The sequence below is a fragment of the Mesoplodon mirus genome (genome assembly GCF_964341445.2).
Source record: "Mesoplodon mirus genome assembly, chromosome: X".
In the NCBI taxonomy this organism is placed as follows: Eukaryota; Metazoa; Chordata; class Mammalia; order Artiodactyla; family Ziphiidae; genus Mesoplodon; species Mesoplodon mirus.
The window spans coordinates 115,813,808-115,826,003 of record NC_138981.1 but is presented as its reverse complement, the minus strand read 5'-3'; positions in this window follow the sequence as shown (position 1 = coordinate 115,826,003).

Genomic DNA, 12,196 nt, shown 5'->3' with positions numbered 1-12,196 from the left:
CTTCATTTGAACAGGTAAACTTGTGCACTGGTTTGTAGGGCTGTACATGGAGCTGGAGGTACATTGCCCTCATTTTGTATCAGAATGTTTTTATTACCAGAAATAGTGGAAACATCATTAACTTGCATTTAGTATATAACAGGTCAGAGCCTTAAAGTCAGAGGCAAAGCCTCCCACTGCCGTGGCCCCTCCCGTTGCGGAGCACAGGCTCTGGACACGCAGGCTCAGCGGCCATGGCTCACGGGCCCAGCCGCTCCGCGGCATATGGGATCTTCCCGGACCAGGGCACGAACCCGTGTCCCCGGCATCAGCAGGCGGACTCTCAACCACTGCGCCACCAGGGAAGCCCCACAGGTTCTTAAAATAATTGAAAGCAGGCTAATTATGAGGTTCCAATTCAAGGTCCTGGCAGTCAGCCTTCCTGTGTGGGTATGAAAGACGATTGTGTTAAGTATATTCACTGTTTGGCTTTAAACATAGATTCTGCTGAAGTTGTTTGAGAAGTGCTTGGAAGCAGTTTACTTTATGGAGTAGATCCAGCGTGTTCCCTACAATCTGTCCACCTGCCTCTCGAGGGAGGTAGAATGAGCTGTGAAGACTGGGCATCCTTTTTTTTAACATCTTTATTGGAGTATTATTGCTTTACAATGGTGTGTTAGTTTCTGCTTTATAACAAAGTGAATCAGTTATACATATACATATGTTCCCATATATCTTCCCTCTTGCGTCTCCCTCCCTCCCACCCTCCCTATCCCACCCCTCTAGGTGGTCACAAAGCACCAAGCTGATCTCCCTGTGCTATGTGGCTGCTTCCCACTAGCTACCTATTTTACATTTGGTAGTGTATATATGTCCATGCCATTCTCTCACTTCATCCAAGCTTATCCTTCCCCCTTCCCGTGTCCTCAAGTCCTTTGAACAGTGTTGGTAACCCCCTACCCACCTCAACAAAAATGCCCCTGACATTTTCTTCCTCCTGCCCGAATGGCTCTGTTAAGGATTGTTCCTTGGTCTACACTAGTTGTATCATCCCAAGTCCTTTTTCATGATACAAATGTCTTGGGGAGAGGCAATATTTTGCAAGAATTAATCATGAACATCTTTGCAAGTTCCCATACTGATACAAGGGAATGGCATTTTTAAGGGAGAAGGGAGGGGTTTTTTCTCATAACTTTACAATCGCCCCCTTTGCAGTCGTCATTCTTAGTTTGTTTCCCTCACCACATTCTAGCAATCTCCTGAATACTCTACCAAGAAGCTTTACCTCACAAGGGGAGAGAAATGTAAAGATTTCTCTTTACAAAAGGGAAAACGACTATAAGAGGGACAAGAGAGATATGCAATTAGCCTTTTTTTGTTTGTACTTGGGGCCAATAATAACTTGAAACTTATAATTAAGATAACACACAAGTTTTGTGACACTGAAATCCACAAATATTTAATATGGAAACAAAGTGACCTTTGGGTGGTTTAGTGTCCCTGGGGACACTCAGGTCTCAGGGAAATCCTTGTAGAATGTACTGGTGAAATACCTTATTCTTCCCTTAACCCCAGTGGCCTATGTGTACCCTATACACAAAGGCAGCCTTAGGGTGGAGATGGAGTAGGGAAGGGAATTCCAAATGTACCCTTTGTGAATGTCTCTGATCTGTCTACCAGAAACTTGGAGGCAGCCAGAGAAGCAGGATGAGAGAGTAGGTACCAGGAATCCTGGGTGCACGAAATCTTCCTCCAGTAGCCTTTGCACGGATGCCCTGCTTGCGTCTGCAGGTGTGACATAATGCTTTGGCTTCCATCATGCAGGTACTGTGACTACTTCAGTTTATATCAAGCAGTTCTGAGCAGTAATGAGTCTACAATGAAACATAGGACATCTAATGAGACCAGGTATGGAAAGGACAAAGATCAGTCAAAACACACACTCAGTGAAATAAAATGAAAAAGTAAAATGAAAGCCCATGATGATGTCAGACTATTTAGTGGCGTGGGGAAGTGGCATACCTGAACAGGAAGGGATAAAAGCAGTGTACGAGTTAACATATAGTGAGGGCAATCAAGATCCCCGTCTACCTTCCCACTGCAGCAGCTAGTCACAAACCACGGACTGAAAGTACCTGGACTTTGTGTTTATGTTTGTGTATGGAGGAAATCCCTGACATCATGATAAGGGAGCTCGTGGCCCAGAGGAGCCTGTCTGGCTGGATTCAGCGGCCGCTGGCCTGGACCATAGCTCCTAACCTTCCCAGTACTTTGCTCCTTTTGGTTCCCTTGGGGGTTGCACCACCATCCCCTCCTCGCCTGCCCTCGCCTGCCCTCGCCTGCAGAGGCCCCGCCATCAGATGCCTCAAGTGCCCTGCTGATTCCATTTTCCTATCCCTGCTGTTGCTGTTTCTTTACGCCTTATGGCAACTAAGAGCATATTGTCACATGATCAGAGGGGGAACTTTTAGAATTTTAGAACCTTGTTGGACCTAGGGATATAGTAAGCCTGAATTTGGGCCTTGAGGCAAAGACTGCAGCCGTACCTGTTGTGCAAGCTGAGTGGAGGACTGCATATTTACATTCATTAGAAGCAAGCACAGGGCTTCCCCACTGGCGCAGTGGTTGGGAGTCCGCCTGCCGATGCGGGGGACATGGGTTCGTGCCCCGGTCCGGGAGGATTCCACGTGCCGCGGAGTGGCTGGGCCCGTGAGCCGTGGCCGCTGGGGCTGCGCGTCCGGAGCCTGTGCTCCGCAGCGGGAGAGGCCACAGCAGTGGGGGGCCCGCGTACCGCAAAAAAAAAAAAAAAAAAAGCAAGCACATTCTTTGTAAGGTCATTAGGCTAGAGTCCTAAAATGAATGCATAGATCAAAGTCCGTATAACACTAACTATTTTGACCCGTCAAAATCTCACCCCAGAAAGATTTTCAAGTTACATTCTCACTAGTAGTGTGAGGGAATATCTCTTTGCCCCTGTCATTATTAAATTTTAAATTTTCAATCAAGATACAATACGCCAATGATAAATACTTTTTCCCTCAATAAAATGTTCTCTTTCATCCTGCTTCACCTCTGTCACCAAAAAGATGAGGTTTTTAGAATATACATACTTTCTGCCTCTCCTCTCTTCTACCTTACCATAATCAAGACATTTGGAGCCCTTCTATTTCCACTTTCACACCTCACTCTCATCCCCAAGTGATGAGGTTGGTGGAGATAGGTGACATCTGAAAGTATGAAAATAATATAGCTAGGATTTTTGTCATTTTTAGGTCTCTATAAGGAGCAATATTTAACTTGTAATATGAAAGCCTATCAATCAAATTTCAGATATTGGATGTTAAAAGACATTCTAGCGATGAAGACAATGGGGAAGTTGAATTGAGACCTTTTCAAAATCCAGGGAGGTCTACAACAATGAGGGGTTCCCATCTTCCCAAAAGAAGAAATACAAGTATGTTCAAGTAATGAGTTAGCAACGTTGCCAAGTAGAATATTGAATAAAAATGAAAGGATACCTGCCATGAGATGTTGAGAAAAAAAAAAAGGATCGAACATCAAACAAAACTTCAGATATAACTACCCACAAATGTGGAACCCACAGTTATATCCACCAAGAAATCTTAAGCAGAGGATTTAGTCTAAAGTGGTTCTGGGGACTTCCCTGGTGGTCCAGTGGCTAAGACTCCATGCTCCCAATGCAGGTGGCCCAGGTTCAATCCCTGGTCAGGGAACTAGATCCCGCAGGGTGCAACTAAGGGTTCGCATGCTGCAGCTAAAGATCCCACGTGCTGCAACTAAGACCTGGCACAGCCAAATAAATAAATAAATAAATATTTTAAAAAATAAAGTGGTTCTGGACTGGTCGTTTAGAAAATATAGGGTTAAAGGATATGAACATTCAAATTGACTTTCAACTTGGAGAATTGTCTATAATCCTCCCAATGGTTCCACTACTACAGTTTGTTCTACCTTCATGGAATCACACAGAGAAAGCCTATCTTGGAAGCCAAAGTTGGGTAACATCTTGACTATACCCACCATTCTCAGCTCTTTCCTGTACTATCATTACTTGAATGGGACTATCACCTTGGCTGCATCCAGAGTCCTTCTCTCCTCAACAATCCAGTTATCTCCCAAATGAGTTGAATGGATAGTCTGCCTGAACGTCCAGTTTTAACAGGTCACTAGATAGCTAAGTGCATTGAGTAGGACACTTCTGGGAAATTCTGGGACCTCAGACCACCAGGGGTCATTTAAGTCCATTATTTGATGAATCGATATCCACACAATTTATGTAATCAAGGCCATAAAGATGAGGAGAAAAGAACTTGCTGTGTAAGGCAGCCATAACATCTGGGCCAGCCCTGTCCACTCTGCCTAAAATAAAACATGTTAATATCTAATATTAAAAGTGATGAAGGGGACTTCCCTGGTAGTACAGTGGTTAAGGATCCACCTGCCAATGCAGAGGACATGGGATCGAGCCCTGGTCCGGGAAGAGCCCACATGCCGCAGAGCAACTAAGCCCCTGCGCCACAGCTACAGAGCCTGTGCTCTAGAGCCCACGAGCCACAACTAATGAGCCACTGTGCCACAACTACTGAAGCCTGTGCACCTAGAGCCCGTGCTCTGGAACAAAGAGAAGCCACCGCAATGAGAAGCCCGCACATCGCACTGAGGAGTAGCCCCCACTTGCCGCAACTAGACGAAGCCCTCACACAGCAATGAAGACCCAGTGCAGCCAAAAATAAATAAATAAAATAAATAAATTTATTTTAAAAATGTGATGAAGACTTATGTGTATTGAGTTCCTAATATGTACCAAGAAATGTTAGATGTGCCTCATTCACATGACCTTATTTCATCATCGTCTTAGATGAGGTCCATGTTTCTGCCTACTCCTTTGGAATGGTACAGATAGAGAAACAGATATCTGCAAACAAAAGCATATACTCCAGGTATTTTAAGCAGGTATATTTAAGCACTTAGTGCAAGTAACTGTAAGAAGGGCTGGAGGGGCAGGCTCTAGCTGTCATTTTATTTTTCATGGTATTACGAGTATTAAAACTAATGCCCATTGAAGCAGATGCTGTTAATGCTCTGTTTTTACCCCTCTAGAACTCTTGACCATTTTCATCACCTCAGCTCCCCTGTGTTTTTGCTCACAATAGCCAGAATCTGTGGCTCTTTCACACAGGACTGCTTACAGGCTACCAGAACCCCCTTTGTAAGCATGAAGAGCCAGTATCTCATAATTTAAGCCATAGCTAATGATTGATGGATATGTAGGTATAAATACCTCAGCTCTCTTGCTCCTGATTAGGAGAACTCTGAGGTGTGATCTACATTGCCTCCAGAGTTCCCCTATTGGATTGTGCCAAAGTGATCCTCTATGAGACTTTGGTTGATAACAAAATACTGCTTGGCTCTCTTCACTTCCCCCCAAGTCCACTTCCCCACTCCCCTGTCTGTATATTTTTTGGACCACTTCTTGATATATATGACTTTTACATGAGTCCTTGGTCAAAGCCAGTTTATAGGGAACCTAATCTAAAGGCACTGCCAAGTTGTTTTCCAAAATATTTCTTAATTTACGCTCTTACCTTCAATGTATGTGTTCCCATTTCCTCACTAGTACTTGGTATTGTCAGAGTCTAAGTTTTCGTCAATTATATTGTTCTAATTTCCTTGTATTGGTTAACTTTCTATATTGTTAAATATGCATGTTAACTTTTCAGAGCAACCACTAAAAGTATGGAAATAGAGAATATAACTTCTTAACTAGTAGAAGAAAGTAATTAAAGAATGAAAGGAACTTAGAACCTTTTAATTACAAATAATCACCTCCCAGGGTAAATACTCTTCATACTGTCATTACTTTAGCTTCATTTGTTTTTGATTTTTTTATTTTAAAATTAAATATTTGTCCTATTGTTTGTTTAGACTTAGCCACATACTTATCCTTTTTTTTTTGCACCTGGCCAACAATTTATAAGGCTATGATTAATTGTAAGAAACACCCTTATATTCGAAATATTAAAATGTGAAAAATTTGAGTCATAGTGTTGAAAACAATATTATTCCATGGTCTTTTAGCTTCAATTTTTTACTCTTAATAAATCAGCTGTCAGTCTAATTTTGTGTTTCTTCTTTGGTTGTTCTAAAGATCTTCTCTTTGTAGTTGATGTTCTGCAGCTTCTCTACTATTTAATCTAAAAATGCATTACTTTTCTTTTTCTTTTGTTATATTTAAGAAATGAGATATAAATTACATCCAGTAAAGGATAAAAATCTTAAGCATAGGTCTAGATGAACTTTTACATATGTATACATCAGTGTAACCACCACCCAGATCAATGTATAGAATATTTCCAGCATTCAAAAAGGTGCTTTCATGCTCCCTTTCAGGCAGTAGTGTAAAGACTCTTCTGACCTCTGTCACCATGGATAAATTTTACCTGTTTTTGAACCCCTCATAAATGAAATCATATTGTAGGTACTCTGTGTGTCTGTGAGATTCATCTATGTTGTGTTTCAAGTTTCATTCTTATTTATCAAAGTGTAGGCTGATGGGTCTGTGGTGAAATCTCATTGTGTTTTTACTTTGCATCTTTATTATTACTAATGATATTGAATACTTCTTCATATGTTTACTGGCCACTTTGCTATCCTCTTTTATAAAATGCCCATGCAAAAATTGAGCTATTTGTAATGAGGTGGATGGACCTAGAGTCTGTCATACAGAGTGAAGTAAGTCAGAAAGAGAAAGACAAATACTGTATGCTGACACATATATATGGAATTTAAGAAAAAAAATGTCATGAAGAACCTAGGGGTAAGACAGGAATAAAGACACAGACCTACTTGAGACTGGACTTGAGGATATGGGGAGGGGGAAGGGTAAGCTGTGACAAAGCGAAAGAGCGGCATGGACATATATACACTACCAAATGTAAGGTAGATAGCTAGTGGGAAGCAGCCGCATAGCACAGGGAGATCAGCTCAGTGCTTTGTGACCGCCTGGAGGGGTTGGATAGGGAGGGTGGGAGGGAGATGCAAAAGGGAGGGGATATGGGAACATATGTATATGTATAACTGATTAAATTTGTTATAAAGCAAAAAAAATAAAGTTCAATAATTTTATTTGAAGCAAAAAAAAATTTTCACCCATTTTTAAAATTTGGTTTATCTATCTTCTTATTGCCTGGTGCCAGTTCTTTATATATTCTTGATGTTAATGTCCTCCAGCCAAAGACCACGAGGAACACATCTGTAATTGAACAAATTGGGTTTGTTATTCACTGCAGCAAAGGAGAACACAAATCCTGGAAAACCATGGGGTATCTCAGTAAGCGGGTGTTAGAAAAGACTTTGTAAGATATTTGGGCTTTGGTTGGGTAATTTGGGGAGGGTTTAAGGAAGTGAAGCTTTGCTCTGGATTGGATGCTGTCATAAAGTGGGGGAAATTGTGTGATTAGGTGTCCTAATAAATATTATCTATAGGGTGGGCAGACTTATAATTAATGCCTTTTTGTGTCCTGTTTCAGAAATCTTTGCCAAACCTGATGTCATAAAGATATTCTCCTTTATTTTCCTCTAAAACTTTAATCGTTTTAGCTTTCAAATTTAAGTCTCTAATCTATACTGAATTAATTTTTATGTATGCTGGGAGGTAGGGGCCAATGTTCATTTTTTTCATTGTGGATATCTAATTGACCCAATAACATTTATTTAAAAGGTCATTATTTCCCCTATTGAACTGACATGGTGTCTTTGTCATAAATCAGTGACCATATACGTGTGAATTTCTTTCTGGATTGTTTATTGTATTCCATTTGTTTATCTGTCTATCCTTGCACTAATACCACATGCTCTATTTTTTTTTAACAATATGCCTTGATGTCCCATACTGTAAGTCATTCAGCTTTGTACTTCTTCTTCAATAGTGACTTGGCTATTCTGGATTCTTTGCCTTTTCATATAAATTTTAGAGTCACTTATCAATTTTCTTTATGGTTAATAAATTTTATATCCTGTTTAAGAATAACCCAAGATCATGAAGATATCCTCCTGTATCTTCTTCTAAAGCCTGCTTGATTTTGACTGGAATTGCATTGAATCTAAAAATAAATTTGGGGAGAATATATATTGTAACAATTTTAAGTCTTTCAATTCATTAACATCTTATAGCCTTCCATTTATTTTATTTAATTTAGCTCAGTCATATTTTGGATTTTCCAGTGTTGAAGTATTGCAAATATTTCATTCTCAGGCATTGGATAATTTATAACACTATCATAAATGGCATTATTTTTGTTAAATACTGTTCTCAGTAGTTCATTGTTAGTAAACAGGAATACAGTTAACTTTTTATAACAGCTTTATTGAGATATAATCCACACTCTATAATATCACTTATCTTATTTAAAGATTTATTTATTTATTCATTTTATATTTTATTTTGGCTGTGTTGGGTCTTCGCTGCTGTGCGCGGGCTTTCTCTAGTTGTGGCGAGCAGGGGCTACTATTCACTGTGGTGCACTGGCCTCTCACTGTGGTGGCTTCTCTTGTTGAGGAGCACAGGCTCTAGGTGCACGAGCTTCAGTAGTTGTGGCACGTGAGCTCAGTAGTTGTGGCTCGCAGGCTCTAGAGTTCAGGCTCAGTATTTGTGGTGCACGGGCTTAGTTGCTCCGCGGCATGTGGGATCTTCCCGGACCAGGACTTGAACCCATGATGCCTGCATTGGCAGGTGGATTCTTAACCACTGCACCGCCAGGGAAGTCCAATATCACTATTTTAAATTACTATACAAGTGAGTAGTTTTTACTGTATTCACAATTGTACAACCATTACTACTACCTAATTTTAGAATATTTCCATCACCCCAGAAAGAATCCCTGTGCCTCCCCATTATTCCCTCTCCCAAGCTGCAGCAACCACTAATCAACTAACTCTCTGCATCTATATATTTGCCTATTCTGAACATTTCATATGAATAGAATCATACAATATGTGGTCTTTTGTGCTAGCTTCTTTCACTTAAGCCCTATGTTTTCTAGGTTCATCCATGTTGTAGCATGTATCAGTCCTTCATTCCTTTTTATGGTTGAATAATATTCCATTATATGAATATACCTTATTTGGTTATTCATTCATCACTTGCTGAACTTTTGAGTTGTCTCCACTTTTGAGCAATTATGAATAGTGCTATTATAAATATTCATGTACAAGTTTTTGTGAGGATGTATATTTTCAATTCTCTTGAGTACATACCTAGGAGTGGAATTGCTTGTTCGGTTGTATGGTAACTCTATGCTTAACTTTCTGAGGAACTGCCAGACTGTTTTCCACAGTAGCTGCACCATTTTACTAGCAATATATGAGGACTCATTTCTGCACACTCTCACCAATGCTTGTCATTGGCTGTTTTTAATTTTTATACATCATTCATGTACTCAGCAAAGTTACTAACTTTATTATTTCTAATTGTTTGTAGATTCGTTGGGATTTTCTATGTCCACAGTCAGATCTTCAAATAATGGCTTTTATTTCATTTACAATCTTAATACCCTTTATTTCCTTTTATTGGCTAGTTATGCTGGCTAAGACCTCCAAGACATTGTGAATAAAAATGGTGAGAGTGGATAATTCTGTCTAGTCTGTGACCTCGAAGGAAAGCATTTGATATTTAACCATTAAATATTATCTTAGTTGTAGTTTTTTTCTAGATATACTTTATAATTTTATTGAACTTACTGTCAAATAATTCTGAAAAAATTATATATACATAGTGTTATATATGCATATGTACATAACGATGCATAAGATTCAGAAAATACACATTGTACATATTTTACAGGTAGATACATAGATAGGGAAAGAGAGAAATAGCAAATGGGATAAAGAGGCATGGGAGTTACTTGAACTATTCTTGAAACTTTTCTGAAATTTAAAATGACGATCTAGGGCTTCCCTGGTGGCGCAGTGGTTGAGAATCTGCCTGCCAATACAGGGGACACGGGTTCGAGCCCTGGTCTGGGAGGATCCCACATGCCGCGGAGCAACTGAGTCCGTGAGCTACAACTACTGAGCCTGCGCGTCTGGAGCCTGTGCTCCACAATGGGAGGGGCCGTGATAGTGAGAGGCCCGCACACCGCGATGAAGAGTGGCCTCTGCTCGCTGCAACTGGAGAAAGCCCTCACACAGAAACAAGACCCAACACAGCCAAAAATAAATAAATAAATTTAAAAAAATAAATAAATAAATAAAAATAAAATGACGATCTACATTTTTAAAAGAGGACAAAAGGAAATGTATATACGTGTGTGTATGCATTTTCCTACTGATGATGCTTACGTTGTTTCCAGTTTTCAGGGACTGCAAGCGGGGCTGCTGCATACAGTCCAATAGTTTATTCACTTCTGAAGTGCTTGCCAGAATGTGCACACATGAGACTGCTTTCACCACAAGGGGGCACGTTTTATTAATGCAGGCAAAGGTGTTATACAGCTTAGCAGAGGTCCTAATCGTATGCACATTCTTTTAAAAAAGCTGTGGTCAACATCCTTATTGGAATTGCTTGTTTGTAGGGTATGTATGTCAAATTTTATAGGTCATTGCCACTTGCATCTTCAACTTTGTTGTACACTGTCAAAAGCAGTATATGAGAATTCTCATTCCCCCATATCCCTTCAACACTTGATATTGTCATTATTTTTTACTATTACCAGTATAATAGTTTTGAAATAGAATCCCATTTTTGTTCTATTTAAAATCTCTCTGATTACTAATGTGATTGTGCATCTCTTTCCATGTTCCTCACTTGGAATGAATTGTTCACATACCTCCTGGATATCTTCCATCTGTCCTTCTATAATGACTCTCCTCCACTCTACTCTGTGCCCAGGAGGCTGACCTTTATGGACTGCATAAATGGCTCCCTTGCCTTCTGGATTCTGGTTGAGTTTGGCCAGTGGGAAGGCTCCATCTCAACCAGATTGAAAGGTGGCTGTGGCTGAGTTCCTCAACAAAAGACCACAAATTCTATCCAGGGATTCTCTTCTATAGCCACTGTGTTCCAGTAACCATTCCCTGCCCTTCATGTTTGGGAGGGAGGTAATGGTTCCTCACTATTGATAGCCTCAGGGTATTTCAAAATCCCTTGTTGGTGTCAGTATTAGTCAGCTATTGCTACAATAATGCTGTATAAGAAATCTCCCCCAAGCTTATGACAGCCACCTGTTCTTCTTGCTCATGTGCTATGGACTGTTTGGGGCTATTCTGCTTCAGGATGCAGTTAGGGTGGGCTTGGCTCTGGGATGCAAACTGCATTCAGATCTGCTCCACGTGAATTACTGTGTAGCCCAAACAGAAGGATCAGCGGCTACCTGGGGCAAGCCTTTCTCACGGCAATCACAGGGGTGCAAGAAGACTAGCAAAACCTCACAGGCATGTTGAAACCCTCTAGGTACTTCATGTCTGCTCATATCTCACTGATAAAAGCAAATGTATGACCAAGCCTAGATTCAGAGGAACAGGTGTGTACACTCCATCCCAAAGGTGGCGGGGGGTGGGGGAGTGAGGGGTGAATATTTGCACAACAGTAATCCTATGTGTTACAATTTCTTTTCACCACACCGAAACCCTTCTACACAGTCTCTTCATTTAACTCTCCCTCATTACTGCATTTGTGTGTAGCATCTGTTTCTCGTCGGAACACTGATTAAGACTATATCATTCTCACAAATTTCTATAGATTTTCCAGTTTTCAGGGACATACATTAAGCCCCCCATTTTAGTGCCGCTTTTTTTCTTTCCTTTTTTGTAGGGCACCCCGCAAAAGTCCCTACTCCATCTATGGCATCAACCCTTTCCCACCTCTTGTGACCCATACTAACAACCTAGTTTGTATATTTCTATATTTTTCTTCATACCTAGCTAATCTTGTGTGTGTGTGTGTGTGTGTGTGTATTCATATATAAGCTTTTTGGGGTTAATGTCTATTTAACAAAAAAAGGGGCACATTGTGCAGTTTTCTGCATATTATATTTCAAAACCTTGCAACAATCTCTCCAAATCAGCTGGCATAAATTTATCTTATTCCTTTTAAGTGCTGAAATATGTTCCATTGTGTTGATTCTATTCCCCCCTTGATGAGTGAAGTGGATGATGTAATTCACTGCCCGGATCCCACCTTTGGGACTGAGGCACTCAT